Raw genomic sequence first — 18,542 nt, forward strand, 5'->3', positions numbered from 1 at the left:
AGTTTCTCACTGTGGTTTTGATTTGCATTTCCCTATTAGTGATGTTGAACATCTTTTCATGTACTAACCTGGCAATCTGTAACTTCCTTGGAGAAACATCTATTCAAGTCCTTTGTTCATTTTAAAATCCAGGGTTTTTTGTTGTTAAGTAGTATGACTTTTTTTAGATATTCTTACCAGATGCATGTTTTACAGATATTTTCTTTTCCATGGGTTGCCTTTTCACTCTGTTGACTAACTCCTGAGATGCATAAATTGAATTTTCAGGACAAATATGGATAATTAAAACAAGGGGGGAAAGGGCATCATTAGTTGTGCTAGTATGGGAGCATAAAACAAAAACCTTGCTGGTATTCTGTGGAGATTAAGTGAAGGGTTTGTGTGGAGAAACACAAATGTAGATGAAAGGTCAGCTTCTAAGCTGGACGGACTGAGCTTCAGCCCACAGTTCTGCACCAAGGCGGGATTTCAGTCATGGGATTAATATGGGAAGATAGTAAGGACGAATGCACCCGCTTTGACATCAGTACAGAAGACTGATTTCAGAAGGGTTTCTTTGCAAAGACCCCATTTACACCTTAGCCAGGCCCGCGCCTGAAACTAGGTGAACTGGTTATCCCGCCCCTCCTCTACGAAAGCTCCGAGCCAGAGCCACAACCGGAGCACATCCGCCCCGCCACTTCTTTGCTGTTAGTTATCTTTGGGAAAACCCATCTCATAAAACTAATGAAATAAAGACATCAACATCCAGGAACACTTTAACATGTAAAACCTCTAAGACGTATCGGCAGTTTGAAAACTGACTAGCTGGATAAGAAAATGTCTTAAATCAATGGTGAGCTCCTTTTCCCTCAGATAGCTAAAACAAAAATAATTTTAAACATATATAAAGTCCTAGGGCGCCTGAGTGGCTCAGTCGGTTGAGCCTCTGCCTAAGGCTCAGGTCATGATCCCAGGGTCCTGGGATTGAGCCCCATGTTGTCGGGCTCCCTGCTCAGTGGGGAGTCTGCTTCTCCTTCTCTTGCTGCATACCCCCGCCCCGACTTGAGCACATGTGCTCTCTTTCTCTGTCTCTCAAATAAATAAAATCTTCAAAAATATTTTAAATGAATAAATTAATGCTATTCTACACAAATATACTTGTGGAAATACTAGGGGAAATATTTTTACTATAAATCTTAGGGAAGAAGGATTTATCATAAATATAAACTATTAAAGTCACTTTTAAAATATTAAAAATATACATAGATCTATAAAGCCTTCATTTTATTGCAAAATGAAAAAACCTTTAATGTGATTATAGAAATACTTCTTCATGAGAACACTGGCTCTACTTTGCAGGCCTCAAAATATTAATATCTTGGCATATTTGTATAGTAGCCAGATGAAGGTATCTCTTTATATCTTTGTCTTGAGACGAGATCATGAAACAAGTGGCAGACTTTGTTGCCTTACCAATAACCATTTCTTCTTCCTCACCAAAAGGTGTCACAAGTTATCAAAATGATTTTCTTCTGGTAGCTCTGTGCTCAGGGAAGGAGTAATTTTCCCAACCTAGTCAAGGGAATTTTAATCGTTAAGCCAATCATGAGAATTCTGTTTTCCTGGTGAGTGACGTGACAGACAGACGGTGCAAATCAGGCAGGTGGCGTACATAAAGATGCCCTTCTTCCCACTTTCCGTACCTGCAACTGCCTGCATGTGATGGAATGTCAGGAGCATTCTGAGTAAATACGTCATAGGACAACATATACAGGCCAGCTCTTCACCCAGTCAAAGCAGCTATTTGCTTGATTCCAAAAGCTTTGTAAGGTCATACCATACAACCAAATGAACAGTGTGAGCTCCATTCCTGTGATGCTTAACCTACACATTTCAAATAAAGAATCTGGGCGGCATTAGGGAAAGGACATTTTCCTTTCTACGTTCAAGCAGATACTAGGCCAGACCAGGCAAGAAGGGAGTAAAACTGTTATCATACCCATTTTCCCCACAGATGACCTAACTAATCAAAGATGACATCACTCTTTCCTACTGAATACAGACATAGCCTCTGAGTCCTAATCTCTCCCCTACCTACTACTGCCAATCACTAAGCAGCTGTCAATTTATTACCTACTTGCTATCCTGCACCTTGAGAACGCTCGCCAGATACCAAGCATGGAGACTCAGGGTTACAGGACTGTCACAAAGGAATGACCTCTTTAGAGTATCACTTGCATAGCAAATGTCTCTATATCCTTGTAAAAGGCCCCTAAGGGTGACTCTGGAAATAGGGAATACACCAGACCTTTCAGAGGAAATGTCTAGAGCACACAGGTACAGAGCTGGTCTCGTTACTGTAAAGTCCAGCTCACATTCTGCCATGTGTTGACCTAAGAAAGGGAAAATAGTGTGATGGTTAAGAGTGCAGCTTCTAGAATAAAAACACTGTGTTCATATCCCAGCTCTGACGCTTAACAGCCCTATTTCAGTTTCCTCATCTGTAAAATGGGGATGATAACGATATCCTTCTCCTAACACTGTTGTAAGGATTACCTGAATTATTACAAGCACTTAGAATAGTAGTTCACATATATGCATGTATTTGCTATTATATTTTGAAAATTTAAACTTTTATACAAATTTATAACTCTTTACTGAGATCTTTGTGGGTTTTTTCCTTTAAACTATTCGAGTAGGTTAATACAGTGTTTTTTTTAATCCATAGACATAAAAGCTCCTTTACCTGCTCTTTCCTGTTAAATTCTTGTTTTTTTCCCTCTTAAAAGCATAAAAATAATTTTTTAAAACTTCTTTTTATGGGGCGCCTGGGTGGCACAGCGGTTAAGCGTCTGCCTTTGGCTCAGGGCATGATCCCAGTGTTCTGGGATCGAGCCCTGCATCGGGCTCCTCCGCTGGGACCTGCTTCTTCCTCTCCCACTCTCCCTGCTTCTGTTCCCTCTCTCGCTGGCTGTCTCTGTCAAATAAATAAATAAAATCTTCAAAAAAAAAAAACTTTTTATAAAAAAAAATTTTTTTAAACTTTTTATAAAAAGTATGGTGAGTTTCTGCAATCTTATGGGCTTTGCTACATTCACTCATTCTTTCTATAAATGCTTACTTGTCAGGAATTAATTTCATCTCATAATGCTTTAGTTTTATTAGTAATCTCCAGTTCTACTTAAACTCTGCATGCCCATATATAACTTCAGTGTATCCCTTCATTCAATAAATATTTAGAGCAAGAATTCTACCTAATGGGACACTGTTGCAGGCAATGGATTTGCAATTCTTTTTTTTTTTTTTTTAAGATTTTATTTATTTATTCAACAGAGATAGAGACAGCCAGCGAGAGAGCGAACACAAGCAGGGGGAGTGGGAGAGGAAGAAGCAGGCTCATAGTGGAAGAGCCTGATGTGGGGCTCGATCCCAGAACGCCGGGATCACGCCCTGAGCCGAAGGCAGACGCTTAACCGCTGTGCCACCCAGGCGCCCCTGGATTTGCAATTCTTAAAGCAAAAATTAAATATATGCTGCATGTTACGTTTTAAAATGTGTAAGGGAAATATAATAAGTATTTTAATGTGAAAAAATATTAAAAAATATTTTGCATCAAAAATCGCTTCCCCTTCTAACCTCCTCTTTAAAGCATCACACACACCATAAAAACTAAAGTTATATATCTTAGAAATTGCCAATAATTTAACATATTCTAAGTATCTTACATATTAGAATTTCATGTAAATAGTTTCTGAAGAAAGTTTTAATAGGACTTACTCTAGAACTTAATTTTCTCAGCCCCACTGTAAAATGACGTACAAAAAGCTGAACAGGTAATACAGTATGAGGATAATCAGAGGCCAAACTGAAATCTGAGTACCTCCACTGACAGTTAAAGAAATATTTCAAGGCTGTGAGAAATATTATTAAATTCATCTCCAATAATTCTTATACATATGTAACTATGAAATAAATTTGGTTAATTTACATGTTTTAGATAAAATCTTCAAGCAAAAAATATATAAATTCCAAAGTAAGGAGTTTTGACTATGGCTGATCTAAGGACCCTTGACTTTTTTTCTTTTTTTTTAAGATTTTATTTATTTGACAGCAAGAGACAGTGAGAGAGGGAACACAAGCAGGGGGGAGTTGGAGAGGGAGAAGCAGGCTCCTGGCCGAGCAGGGAGCCCGAGGCAGGGCTGGATCCCAGGATGCTGGGATCCTGATCTGAGCCAAAGGCAGATGCTTAATGACTGCGCCACCCAGTGCCTCAGGACCCTTGACTTTTAAAACCCTTAGCCTGAGATCAATTTTTCAAACATCCCTAGAATTAATGGTTCCTTAATGATTATAAGCTTTTGGTGTTTATAATCGGTCAAGATAAAGCATTCCTTTTGTCATTTTTATCATTTCCTTTTCAATTTGTTTTGGAAGTGTGAGAACTGTCCTGACTTTTTTGGGTCTCTGCTCAACGTTCTGTGCTTTATGAGTCATTCTTGATAATGTTTCATGTTTTACACAGATGAGATAGATGAACGCTTTCCCTGCTCCTGAAGCTGGGCGTGAAACCTACTTAATAAACAAACAAAAAACAAAACAAACAAAAACAGTAGAAAATGTAAAAGTTGTGCAAGGTTCTATAAAAAGTTTCCAGCAAACTTTATTCCTTGATGTTTCACAAACATACAGATACACTTTTTGCTTCAATTTCAAAAGACTGAGCCACTGCATTAAGGAATCTACAAGTGACTGGTACTGACATGACAAACCACAAACAAGTGCACAACTGATCAGAGACTGAAACTTCACTGCATTGGTTTTTTTCATACTGAACAAGATACTACAGACTGTGAAAACCCACTGAAAAAATACCTTATCAAGTTTTCTTCAAACCTTTACACAAGTTCACATTGCTCTTAAGATAAACTCCAAAGCCCTTACATACAGCCTCAAAGGTCCTGCACAGCTGATCTCTGCTCACATCTGCATCCACTCCCCCCAGATGCTACACAGAGCTCTTCCCCCGTTACGCACTCCCGACGCATGCTCCCTCTTTTCTAACCAGCAAACTCACACTCTACTGTCCCACAGAACCCTTTCCTGGTTCCAACAAAGTAAGGTCCTCTTGTTACATTAACCCATTAAAAAACGACCTTCTTTTTAGCAGGTTCTTCCTAATTTTGTCCAGTTTTCTTGAAATATAATTGACATACTGCACCATACAAGTTTAGGGTGTACAGCATGATTTGACAATAGGTCAGGAAATGATGACTATAATAAGTTAACATCCATCATCCACACAGATACAAAAAATATATATATTTTCTTGTGATGAAAATGTCCAGGAGCTACTCTTAACGACTCTCCTCTATATCCTACTTCAGCATTAGCTACAGTCCTCATGCTGTACATTATGTCCCTAGTACATATTTATCTTACAAACAGAAGTTTGTCCCTTTTGTCCACCTTCCTCCAATTCCCCCTCAAACCAACGTCACCTCTTGTAACCACAAATTCGATCCCTTTTGCTGAGGCTTTTTTTTTTTAATTCCACAAAAAAGTGAGATCAAACAGTATTTGCCTTTTTCTGTCTCACTTGTAGCACTTAGCGTAATGTCCATCCATGTTGCCACAAGTGGCAGGATTTCTCCCCTTTTTATGGCTGAATAGTATTCCATTGCATACACATGTATACCAATTCTTCTTTATCCGTTCATATGTTAATGGACACTTAGGTTGTATCCATATCTGGGCTGTTGTGAATAATGCTGCAGTGAAGATAAAGGAGCAGACATTTCTTCAACATAGTATTGTCTTTTCCCTCAGATATATTCTCAGCAGTGCAACTGCTGGGTCGTAGGGTGGTTCTATTTTTAAGTTTTTGAGGAGCCTCCATATTGTTTTTCACAGTGGCTGCACCAGTTTGCATTCCCACCAACAGCTCATGGGGGTTCCCTTTTCTCCACATCCTAGCCAACAAATTGTTATCTCATCTTTTTAAAAATTTTATTATTTTAATTCCAGGATAGTGAACATACAATGTTACATTAATCTAAGTTGTACAATATAGTGACTTAACACTTTCATGCATCACTGTGTGCTCATCTAGACAAGTGCTGTCCTTCATCCCCATCACTTATTTCCCCATCTCCCACCCACCTCCCCTCTGGTAACCATCAGTTTGTTCTCTATAGCTCAGAGTTTGTTTCTTTCTTTTTTTCTTCCCTTTGTTTCTTAAATTCCATATATGAGTGAGATCATACGGTATGTCTTTCTCTGACTTATTTTGCTTAGTATATAAAACTCCATTATATATACGTACACACACATACACACACACACATATATATACGCGACATCTTTATCCATTCATCTATCGATGGACACTTGGGCTGCTTCCACAATTTCGCTATTTTGATAATGCTGCGATAAACATACGGGTGCATGTATCCCTTTGAAATTTTTTTTTGTATTATTTGGGTAAATACTCAGTAATGCAATTACTGGATCGTAGTATAGTTCTACTTTTAAGTTTTTGATGAACCTCCATACTGTTTTCCACCGTGGCTGCATCAGTTTGCATTCCCCCCAACAGAACAAAAGGGTTCCTCTTTCTCCACATCTTTGCCAACATTTGTTTCTTTGTTGTTGACTTTAGCCATTCTGACAGATGTGAGGTGGTATCTCACTGTAGTTTTGATTTGTATTTCCCTGATCATCAGTGGTGTTGAACATCCTTTCAAGTGTCTGTTGGCCATCTGTATGTCTTCTTTGGGAAAATCTCTGTTCATCTCTTCTGCCCATTTTTTAAATTGGATTATTTGTTTCAAAAGCGTTGAATTCTGTAAGTTTTTAAAATATATTTTGGATACTATCCCTTTATTGGATATGTCATTTGCAAATATCTTCCCCCACTCAGGTAGGTTGCCTTTTAGTTATTTCCTTTGCTGTGCAAAAGGTTTTTATTTTGATATAGTCCCAATAGTTTATTTTTGCTTTATTTCCCTTGCCTCAGGAGGCATATCTAGAAAAATGTTGCTACAGCCGATGTTAAACCTTACTGCCTATGTTCTCTTCTAGGATTTTTATGGTTTCTGGTCTCCCATTTAGGTCTTTAATCCATTTTGAGTTTATTCTTTGTGTATGGTGTAAGAAAGTGGTTCAATTTTCCCAACGCCATTTGTTAAGAGACTTTTCCCATTGGATATTGTTTCCTACTTTGTCAAAGATTAACTGACCATACAGCTGTGGGTTCATTTCTGAGCTCTATCTTGTTCTATTGATATATTGTCTATTTTTGTGCCAGTACCATACATACTGTTTAGGTTACTACAGCTTTGCAATATGACTTGAAGTCTGGAATTGTGATACCTCTGGCTTTTTCTTTTTCAAGATTGTTTTGGCAATTTGGGGTTTTCTGTGGTTCCATATAAATTTTTAGATATTTTTATTCTAGTTATGTGGAAAACGCTATTGGTTATTTTGGGAGGGATTGCGTTGAATCTGTAGGTTGCTTTTAACATTATCTTAACAATATTTGTTCTTTGTGTCATCTTCATTTTCTTTCATCAATGCTTTCGTTTTCAGAGTATAGGTCTTTCACCTCTTTGGTCAGGTTTATTCCTAAGTGTCTTGTTATTTTTGGTGCAATTGTAAAGGGGATTCTTTTTTTAATCTCTTTTTCTGATGCTTCATTATTAATATATAGAAATGCAACAGATTTCTGCGCATAGATTTTGCATCCTGCAACTTTACTGAATTTCTTTATCAGTTCTAGTAGTTTTTTGGTGGTGTCTTTCATGTCATTGGCAAATAGTAAAAGTTTTACTTCTTCCTTACCAATCTGGATGCCTTTTATTTCTTTTTGTTGTCTCACTGCTGTGGCTAGGGCTTCCAGTATTATGTTGAATAAAAGTGGTGAGAGTGGACATACTTGTCCTGTTCCTGATTAGAGGGTAAGCTCTCAGTTTTTCACTACTGAGTATGAAGTCAAGTTGTGGGGTTTTTATATATGGCCTTTATTACATTGAGGCATATTCCCCTCTAAATCTACTTTGTTGAGGGTTTTTATCATGAATGGATGGTGTGGGGCGCCTGGGTGGCTCAGTCGTTAAGCGTCTGCCTTCGGCTCAGGGTGTGATCCCAGAGTCCTGGGATCAAGCTCCGCATCAGGCTCCCTGCTCCGCTGGGAGCCTGCTTCTTCCTCTCCCACTCCCCTGCTTGTGTTCCCTCTCTCGCTGGCTGTCTCTCTGTGTCAAATAAATAAATAAAATCTTTAAAAAAAAAAAACCCAAAAAACACGAATGGATGGTGTACTTTGTCAAATGCTTTTTCTGCGTCTACTGAAATGTTTATTTTTTTTTGTCCTTTCTCTTATTGATGTGATGTATGATGTTGTTTGATTCGCAAATATTGAACCATCCTTGCATCCTGGCAATAAAGCCCACTTGATATTTTTAATGTATTGTTGGATTCAGTTTGCTAATATTTGTTGAGGATTTTTGCATCTATGCTCATCAGAAATATTGGCCTTTAGTTCTTTTTCGTGGTGTCTTTTTCTGGCTTTGATATCAGGGTAATACAGGTCTTGTAGAATGAATTCGGAAGTTTTTCCTCCTCTTCCAGTTTTAGGAATAGTTTCGGAAGAACAGATACTACTCTTTACATGCTTGGTAGAATTTACCATTTCGTCCTGAACTTTTGTTTGCTGGCAGTTTTTTGATTACTGATTTAATTTCATTGCTGGTAATTGGTCTGCTCAAGTTTTCTGTTTCTTCCTGATTCAATTTTGGAAAGTTATAGGTTTCTAGAACTTTATCCACTTCTTCTAGGTTGTCCAAATTGTTGCATATAATTTTTCATAATATCCTCCTATAATCCTTTGTATTTCTGTGGTGTCAGTTATTTCTCCTCTTTCATTTCTGATTTTGTTTATTTGAGCCCTCATTTTTCTTTGATGAGTGGCTAAAAATTTATCAATTTTGTTGATCTTTTCAAGAACCAGCTCCTGGTTTCACTGATCTGTTTTTTTTTTTGTTTTTTGGTTTTTTTTTAGTTTCTATTTGTTTATTTCTGCTCTAATCTTTATTATTTTCTTCTTTCTACTAGGTTTGGGGCTTGGTTTGTTCTTTTTCTAGCTCCATTAGGTGTGAGGTTGTTTGAGATTTTTCTTGCTTCTTGAGGTAGGCCTATACTGTTATAAATTTCCCTCTTAGACCTGTTTTTGTTGCATACCAAAGATTTTGTTGCATCCTTATCTCTTGTCTTTTTTGATGCTAGCCATTCTAATAGGCAAGATATGATACCTTAATGTTGTTTATTTTCATTTCCCTAATTGGTGACGTTGAGTATCTTTTCATGTACCCGTTGGCCTTTCCTATATATTCATTGTAAAAATGTCTACTTAGGTTCTTTTGCCCATTTTTAATTGAATTATTGTTTAATGTTCTTGTTTTAGGTTTTGGTTTTTTGGGTTTTTGTTGCTGTTGTTATTGTTGTTGTTGTTGTTGTTTTGTTATTGGGTTATATGAATTCCTTATATATTTTGGATATTAACCCCATATCAGATAGATGGTTTTCCCATTCCATAGGTTGTCTTTTCACTGTAGAGTTTTTCTTTTGAAGTGCAAAAGCTTTCCTAGCTTAATGTAGTCCCACTTATTTATGTTTGCTTTCGTTGCTGTGGGTTAGGCGTCCCATCCAATAAACTGCTGCCAAGATCCATGTCAAGGAGCTTTTATCCTATGTTTTCTTCTAGAAGTATTATGGTTTCAGGTCTTACATTTAAATCTTTGACCCATTTTGAGTTAATTTTTGTGAATCGTAAAAGACAGAGGTCGAATTTCATTCCTTTACATGTCAATGTCCAATTTTCTCAGCACCATTTAATGAAAAGACTGTCTTTTCTCCATTGAGTATAAGTGACTCCAATGTCAAATATCAGTTGACCGTATACGCTTATTTATTTCTGGGCTCTCAATTCTGTTCCTCTGGCCTATTTGTCTGTTTTTATGCCAGTATCATACTGCTTTGTTTAATAGATCCTGAAACAGAAAGTGCGATTCCTCCTGCTCTGTTCTTTTTCAGGATTGCTTTGGCTATTCACAGCCTTTTGTGGTTCCATATAAATTTTAGGATCGTGTTTTCTACTTCTGTGAAAACATGCCATGGGAATCTTTATAGAAATTGCACTGAATCTATAGATGGCTTTTGGTAGTATTGACATTTTAACAATATTAATTCTTCCAACCTGTGAATATAGGATACCTCTCCATTTACTTGTGCTTTCTTCAATTTCTTTCATCCTTGTCCTGTACTTTTCCGACTAGCGATCTTTCACCTCCTTGAGTAAATGTATTCCTAAGTATTGTATTCCTAATGTATTCCTAATTTTATTGTTTTTGATACTACTCTAAATGAAACCACTTTATTTCTTTATAATTTATTGTTTGTGTATAGAAACAGTACTGATTTTTGTATGTTAATTTTGTATCCTGCAACTATACTGAATTCACTGATAAGACCTAACAATTTTTTGGTGGAGGTCTTTAGCATCTTTTGTATGTAAAATTATGTCATCTGCAAATAGAGACATTTTACTTCTTTGTTTCCAATTCTGATGCCTTTTATTTCTTTTTCTTCCCTGATTGCTCAGGCTAGGACTTTCAGTACCATGTCAAATAGGAGTGGTGAGAGTGGGCACCCTTGTCTTCTTCCTGATCTTAGAGGAAATGCTTTCAACCTTAGCATATTATATAATTTATTTAGGGTGGGGAGACTGGGTAAAGCCGGTCAAAAGTTATAAACTTCACATTATAAGACAAGTACGTACCGAGGATATAATGTACAACATGGTGACTATAGTTAACATTGCTATATGGTATAACTGAAAGTCAGTAAGAGAATAAATCTTAAAACTTCTTACTCTTTTTTGCCACCTTTAGAAACACTAAGTTCCATTACAACTGAATTCATGTCCAATACTTAACATATGTTAAACACATAGTAGATAGCTGGCAAATTTTAGTAAAATGAATTAACTTTAAACCTAAAATGATGACTCTGGGTCAGAAATTGAGCTGCATACTTTTCTAGACCCCATTTCAGCCACCAACTTCCTATGTTACAATATAAATGAACAACAATAAGATATTATGAGGGGAGAAGCAAAATGCAGAAAAAAGCCAATAAGGGATTAGTGAATATACATTGTTTATTACCTCTTGCAATGGAAAAGTAGCCAAACAAGCAGAGGATAATGGTTGAAACTGAATTGGAATTACGGAAACCTGGGGAAAATGTTCCATTCAAGAAAAACTCCAGAAGTTTCTTTAAATGTTTACTCTATTTTTTTTAATTAAAAAAGCAACATATATAAGAATATAAACTTCCCTATAAATCCCCCAAATCCAGAAACAACCACAATGATACACATTTTACTAGCTCTTTGTTGACACAATTATAAATGATTATTATCTTGTAAAAGATGGTAATATATCCTGTTCTGCAAATCACCATACTTTAATGAAGCTATCAATTAAAACACCTATTTTGGAAAGGGTTCCAAAATCTAGTTTCCCCCCCACTTTTCCTGTTACAGTCAATGCAGAACATGAATAACCAGTTAAAATGAGAGAAGACAGAAAAAAATTTAATACTATCTTCTCCCATTCTTAAAACAAGAAAAATATTTTCTAGATGTAAAATCCATAGCAGAACTATTCTCCAGTATATCAAAATTGCCAGCACATCAAAAGCAAACAAAAAAATCTGAAAACTTAAAAAAAGGTGGGGGGTGTGACTGCGCACATTCATCTTAACCAACTGCTGCTTGCATTGACCTGTTGTGTTCGCCCCTTGCTTTCAACCACCCTGCCCTCTATCAAATTGTTTCTATGCAGAATTTCCCGTGCCAAACTCTCCCTCCTCTCCAGGCTATCCCAGAAATAATTCACAGCAAGCCCTGCGGCTCTGCTTTTGATCCTATTGCTCTCCCAGCCAACACCAGCTTCGCATTTGCTCTTCCATAGGCCTCCAATGCCCAGGACAGTGGTTCTCAAAGGTGAGTTTGTACTAGAATTCCCTGGGAGGGCTTGTCAAAACAGACAGTAGGCCCCACTGGAGGAGTTTCTGATTCCACGGGTCTTAAGTGAGATAAGGCCTTCAGCATTTCTGACTAGTTCCCAAGTGATGTCCATGTTGGTATGGGGAATCAGACTTTGAGAATCAGTGGCCTAGATGAAGAACCAATTCCTACAAAAAGCTGTCTCAATTTTCATACCTCTTAGTGTCCTCAGTTCTCCCAGCATTGTCTTGAAAACCCACACTGCACCACCCAATATTGGATTATATAGCCTCGCATGCTGTACTCTCACTTCTCACCTTCTTTCCACAAGAAATACAGCTCCTGTGACTCACAAGGAGCCCAGGACACAGCAAATAGACAGGCATATGTGCTTAATACTGAGGCCCCAACGTGAATCTTAAAATCTCAAGCCAATTTAATTCTACTAAAATTTCAGTTTGCTACGTTATGGTAGATGTTTTCAAATATACCAGCAACAAATCCTGAAATAACCTTATTCCTTGATAATGTGTTTATTATCTGTCTTCTCCTAACAGAAAGTGGACTTCAAGGGAACAAGTTTATACTCCTTGTTCTCCAATTATATTCTCGGAGTAGGGGGACTCAAGATATATTTGTTAATCAGCATACTGAATGACTAGCTAGAGAAATGAGTAGTATCTGCTCATATTCCAGCTACAACTTGGCCACTCAACTGGATGTTCCTAGAAATTATTATTCAGTCTTTAATCAAATAATCTGGATCACTGTTAAACCTTCAGAAGCTTTTATGAAGTAGATTTAAAAAAAAAACAGAAATGGTTATACCACTCATCTTATAGGTTTTCATTTCAGTTTTAAAATCTGTGTTAAGTGAAACAAAATTTTAAATGCTGAAAAGAATTCTATTAAATAGATTCAATGATTTTAAACATCTTTTTCTACTACATGTGCAATTAGAAAATACAACTTGTATAAAAAGAAACACCAATGAAAACAAAGTATTTTTAAAAATCCATTAGCTCATAACATGTTCATTCATTAGAATCCCTTATAAACAAAAATTTTACTAGGAAATGTAGTTATGACGTTGAATGTACAAATAATAGCTACCACTGATAGGAAATTTATAGATACTACAAAAACTGCTTCAGAAATCAATCTAGCTTGTAACAAAGCTATTAAAATTCTTTGGATTAGTTTCATAATCACTAACAACATTTGTGATGATCTAAATTAATCTTTAAAGTTATCAAAATCCCAATCAACTTGATTAGATTGCTACAGAGCCCAAACACTCTCAAGAAAGAATATATTATGATACACCTTTGCAATAATATGAACAATTAACAGAATTAACAGAATACATCAAGTAACTCTTTGCAAATAAACTTTATTCCCCTTCTAGTTACCGGATTGAGAACTTAACGTTTATTTATAATTCAAACAAGGCATTCAACACATTTTGTTTCCATTCCAAAAAAACCAAAAAAAACAAAACAAAAAAACAAAACAAAAAAATGAAAGAAAAGAGAGAGATATGAACTTTCTATGTGAAAATGTAATTTCCATATTTGAGACAAAGCAATTTCAAGAAAAAGAAAGTGCCCAAAATGAAGTTCCAGTAAACCATTTCAATGATATGGGTTTTTTTTTGCTTATTCATGATAAATATTAATAGTTAACACATAATTTATTAGTGTCCTACTAACTAAAATCTTCTAACACTGCATGCATTGGCAAAATAATTCATGCCCCATTATTTAAAATCTCACCACATTATAAATACAAGCACAGAAACCATCTGTTGTATACTAAGGAGACAAATGCTATTTAATCTGCATTTCAGGCTACATACAGTAGGTTTAGGGGGCATGATTTAAATCTCACTAATTCTAGGTATGAAATATTTAGTAGTTTTATATGATGAAAATTGTTCCATCTCTATAATCATGGAGAGGTGAAAAATACGTAGTAACTACATTCTTTGAGTAAAAAAAATAATTCATGTATTTGTTGAAAATATTTAAGGCTGTAGCACCATTAGTTTCATTATTCATTATCTGGCATTTAAAAGTACACTGATAGTGATATGATCTGCTATTTAATATTTTAGACATATAAACACAATAATAATAGAAATCATTAGACATAAAAGTCTACACTGCTACTCATAATTTTTAAATGATCTGAGTTCAATCAATCACCCTTGAATACCAAACAGCTTCCCTTTAGAATATGAGTACCACAGTTACATTTTGGGCATTTTGAAAAAAAATCCATGTATTTTAAATATTCTAATACCAGAAGATGCCAAATATAGTCATACTGACTTCCAATGTTCTCACTCCTTTATGCACCCGTTCCTATATCACCAGCATTGTCAACTAATAGTTTCTTACATTAGAAGCCGAAAGGGGACATTGCTCATAGTCAAGGTGATTTGTGACTCTTCCTGAACATAACTGAAGTACTGAAATGTCATTAGGGATGCAAAACTATATTCCATCTTAGAATGTTACCACAAGATTCATCACCTCCTAATATTTATTTATTAATTTTATATTTATACCTTGATACTTGTATAGATGTTACTTTAGTAATCTAAGTCTTGACGCGTACCAGCTGGGCCTGTCAAATGTAACTTGCATAAAAATCAACATAAAATATAAAACTTAGTAGAACAATTCATGACCTAGATCATTTTTTTCTTCCTGAGGTTTTTCCCAAATGGAAGTACGGCCGTGAGTGTGTACAGACCTCAATACTTCCAGGGAATATTTATACATTCTCTAAATGAGAACATCAGATTATAAAAGAAACAAACGCTACCTCCAATTCCCAAACATCACTTGAAAATCAATTGTTTAGAATTCAGGATCAGAGGTCCACCTTCAAAAGGCAATCTGCCTCACAACTACAGCTAGAACTTTATGCATTTAAAATGCAAGTGGTATAAAGGCAATAAAATTAAACCTAAAACACTAACAGTAAAGACTTCGGAAATTTACATCTCTGAAGACATGTGGTGGTTCGCCTTTCCCAACCCCCTTTCTCTTTAACACAAAGCAGAGTGATCCACTGTGGTGTGGATCCCCACAGCCCACTCTGGCTCACACACTCCAGCCTGGACTGCGCTCGACCTCACCGTCAGACTAACCAGAAGGAGGCAGAAACTTACTACTCTCTTCTGTTTGTCTGACTGCGAGCTCCTCAGAACGTCATCACCCAGTACCTCAACCGTGCTTCGCACATAGTTTGCTGAATAAATGAAAAGACAAGGTACCTTGATGGATTTAAGAATATGTACTATATAATCCCTCCCGTCAAGAAGCTTTAAATGAGTAGTGGGGAGATTAGAAGAGCATACGAATAGTTCCGATATCAGGCACAATCGGAAAACCAAGTGTAGTGACAAACAGAGGCTCACCTGGAGGTTGATAATCTAACCTTCCTTCCATTTATTTATTCGTTCACTCAAAAACGTTACAGAACCCCTCCACCAGGCATCAGGCGTGTTGTTGGTAAGGGATGCAAACACGACCACGACCCCCACAGACTATGCCCTCAAGCAGCTCACAGAGTTACTGTCTGGAGACTACAAGAACTAGACGCTGGACCTCCAGCGATCCTTCAGCTCCCCTTGGCGCAGTTTCAAAATCTGCCAGATGAACACGACTGCCTAATCTTCACTCGGTGTAATCAGATGTAAAGGGTCAATATATGTGAAATTCCTTGGAAATTACACTGCTCTATGGTCACACACTATCGATGCATTGCAAACACTGCGACAGTTTAACTACAACAGGCCATGCATTCTCCATCTCTTCAGCATTTTGCCTCTGTGCACTAAGCGAGTAGGTGCTCAATAAAATACTAAATGAATGAAGAAAAACCAGCGTTTTTGACAGTATGAAGTCATCATTAAAAAAACACTTGCAAGCAGTATGAAAGCTGGCGATTTTAAGAGCAAACATAATTTTGTAATGTAACTAATCATCCCATTATTCATTTGCTTTAAAAATCTGAATTTTCAAACACGATCTTTCTCTAAACAGAATATACCTTTACACAATTTCCTCCACAGTGAAGGTCATTTCCACAGGAGGCTGGTTTTTCAGTGGTTAAAAAATAAAATAAACGTTTCGTGAGTATTTATAGCATATAAAGCATTGTGCAAGTTATTTACTCCAGCACAGTTTTCCTTCGTTCATTTTCTTTTACTAAACTGACGCAAAATGAAATAATCTTCATAGGCCTGTTCCACTCATTTTCAACAAACTATTCTCCCAGAACCTCTAGCTGTCACACTTTGTTCCTGGGTCCGCCATGGAAACGGAAGCACTCCTTAAAAACCCTGTCCTCAAAAATGCCCTTCCTCAAAACATTTTCAATGAAGCAATTTGGAAGGAGAATAAGGCCTAGTTGAGGAGAACATAAAATTTTTAAAAATACTGAGGAGGGAGCAAGGGAAAAGAAACAAATTACTTCGACTGATCACTATGTTAATCCATAATTACATAGATGAAATAAAGATATTTAGCTGGCTTTCTGTACTTCAAAAACTGGGTGATGCCATTCACACATGATCCGTGCTGCACTGGCTCCCACGCCATCGGCAAGGCTGCGCTACGGAATCGCACTGGACATGAAGTGGACGGCCTGAGATGCATTCTCGCGATAAACTCCCTGGGAGGAAGGGGCGCAAGGTCCCACCAGGCCGCAGTGGTAGAATGAAAGTCTCCCGTTTGCACTTCCACTGCAAGGGGTCTGCTTGCATTCCGCTGTGTCCCCACCACTAGATGGGAAGCCCCGAGTCACACCTCATTCAACCTCTTTTTGTTCCTGATCCCCGCAATAGTCTGCAGCCCCCACAGGGGCCACCAGCAAGATCCTCTCCACCCAATGACAAGTTTTTCTTCAGTTATAACTGAGCATTGCTTCAGTGACACTTGGCTGTTCTTAATCATCATTTAACTCTGGAGTATATGTACTCAACAGTTTACAGTATTATTTGATTAACTAATATAGAAAACAGATTCGAAATATAAGGAATGCCACATTCTAATACTTAGAAAAATCTAAGAGTTAACTATCATTGTAACCCTAAAAATTACGCAAAATTTTCATTTTCTAGGACCTATCCTTAGTTTCCTATCTCACGAATATCATTTATTCTTACACTACATTATTACCCACCATATACTGTATGATGTGCCTAAAGCACAACTCAGTCATACTTTTGAAAGCGTCAAACATCTCAAATTGTTTTCATATGTTTGAGGTTTATAATAGCTGAGATATGCCATGTCCAGCTTTGCTTTTAATATTAAACGTTATAGTTGTTTTGAAAAGAATACATCCGTCTGGCATATTTATATTTCTCTCTCCCTCTCCCTGAACCTTCCCTCTCAATCCACACACACACACACAGACACACACACACACACACACACACAGACACACACACACACACACTCACGCACGTGTACTCTATTTTAGTGGACGCGTAGAGCCCAACATGGGACTCAAATGCACGACTCTGAGATCAAGACCTGAGCTGAGATCAAGAGTTGGATGTTTAAACACGGCGCCCCTACATGTACTTTAAAATCTATTTTGTGCCAAAAGCTCTCTTCTGGAAAGGTTTATCTCTTTAATATAAAAATTATGTTAGAAAACCACAGACACTTTGAAAACTGGAGGAAAGTCAGCTCCAAGGAGCATATTAGTACCACAGTTCTAACAGCATAACATTTTAATAGTGATCATTTTTAAACTACTGGCATTTTTAAACTTTATAGCATTTTGTTACACTAAATAAATTTCCAGAAAAATAGCATGTATTTTTGTTTTTAACATAAAAGTTCTTCATATAGTTAAAATCATGTAACATAAATTTCTACTATAAGAAGAATATTCACAGAAATAAGAAGTCCTATTTAGCCAAATATAAATTCATTTAAAATTGAAATTATACTACAATATTCAAATCCAATCAAATCCAATACATTAATACATATTCAACTTGGGGGGAAATTTATTTCACTTCTCATCCCCTTCAAGCCCACATTTCTTTTTTTATAAATATAACAGCATCTTAAGTTCATGAGTGTGAACAAAACATCTAATGCAAAGTCAAGAGTTCTTTTCCTACTGCGTCCATAGAAAAATTGTTTAAAGAAATGTAATAATACAAATATATTTTTGCAATATAAAGAACATTTATATAATCATTAATAACAATCATTGAATAAAATCAAGTCTATTATTGATCTCTGCATTTTTCAATATGGTCGGGTCTAAATAAATTTGCCAGAGTTCTTTGCAAGCTTTTTTGAGTCAAGGATCTTATTTATTTCCCCTCATTCTAATTCATTTTATCTTTTTAAACAGAATAAAACTTACAGAATTAAAATGCTAATTTTGTCTACTTTATATGTTACTTTCCAGCAGTTTTCCTGTCACCACAAACTAGAAAATAATCCGTACTCAA

At 36.5% G+C, this 18,542-nt stretch overlaps 1 protein-coding gene across 1 annotated transcript in view; it reads right to left on the minus strand.

Moving 5' to 3' along the window:
• PDE10A (phosphodiesterase 10A) overlaps nt 1-18,542 on the minus strand; it is a 285,459-nt gene that overhangs the window by 152,056 nt on the left and 114,861 nt on the right. The gene's annotated exons all lie outside the window — the stretch shown is intronic.

Source organism: Ursus americanus, chromosome 11 (genome assembly GCF_024610735.1).
Source record: "Ursus americanus isolate L20-20 chromosome 11, mUrsAme1.1.p, whole genome shotgun sequence".
Lineage (NCBI taxonomy): Eukaryota > Metazoa > Chordata > Mammalia > Carnivora > Ursidae > Ursus > Ursus americanus.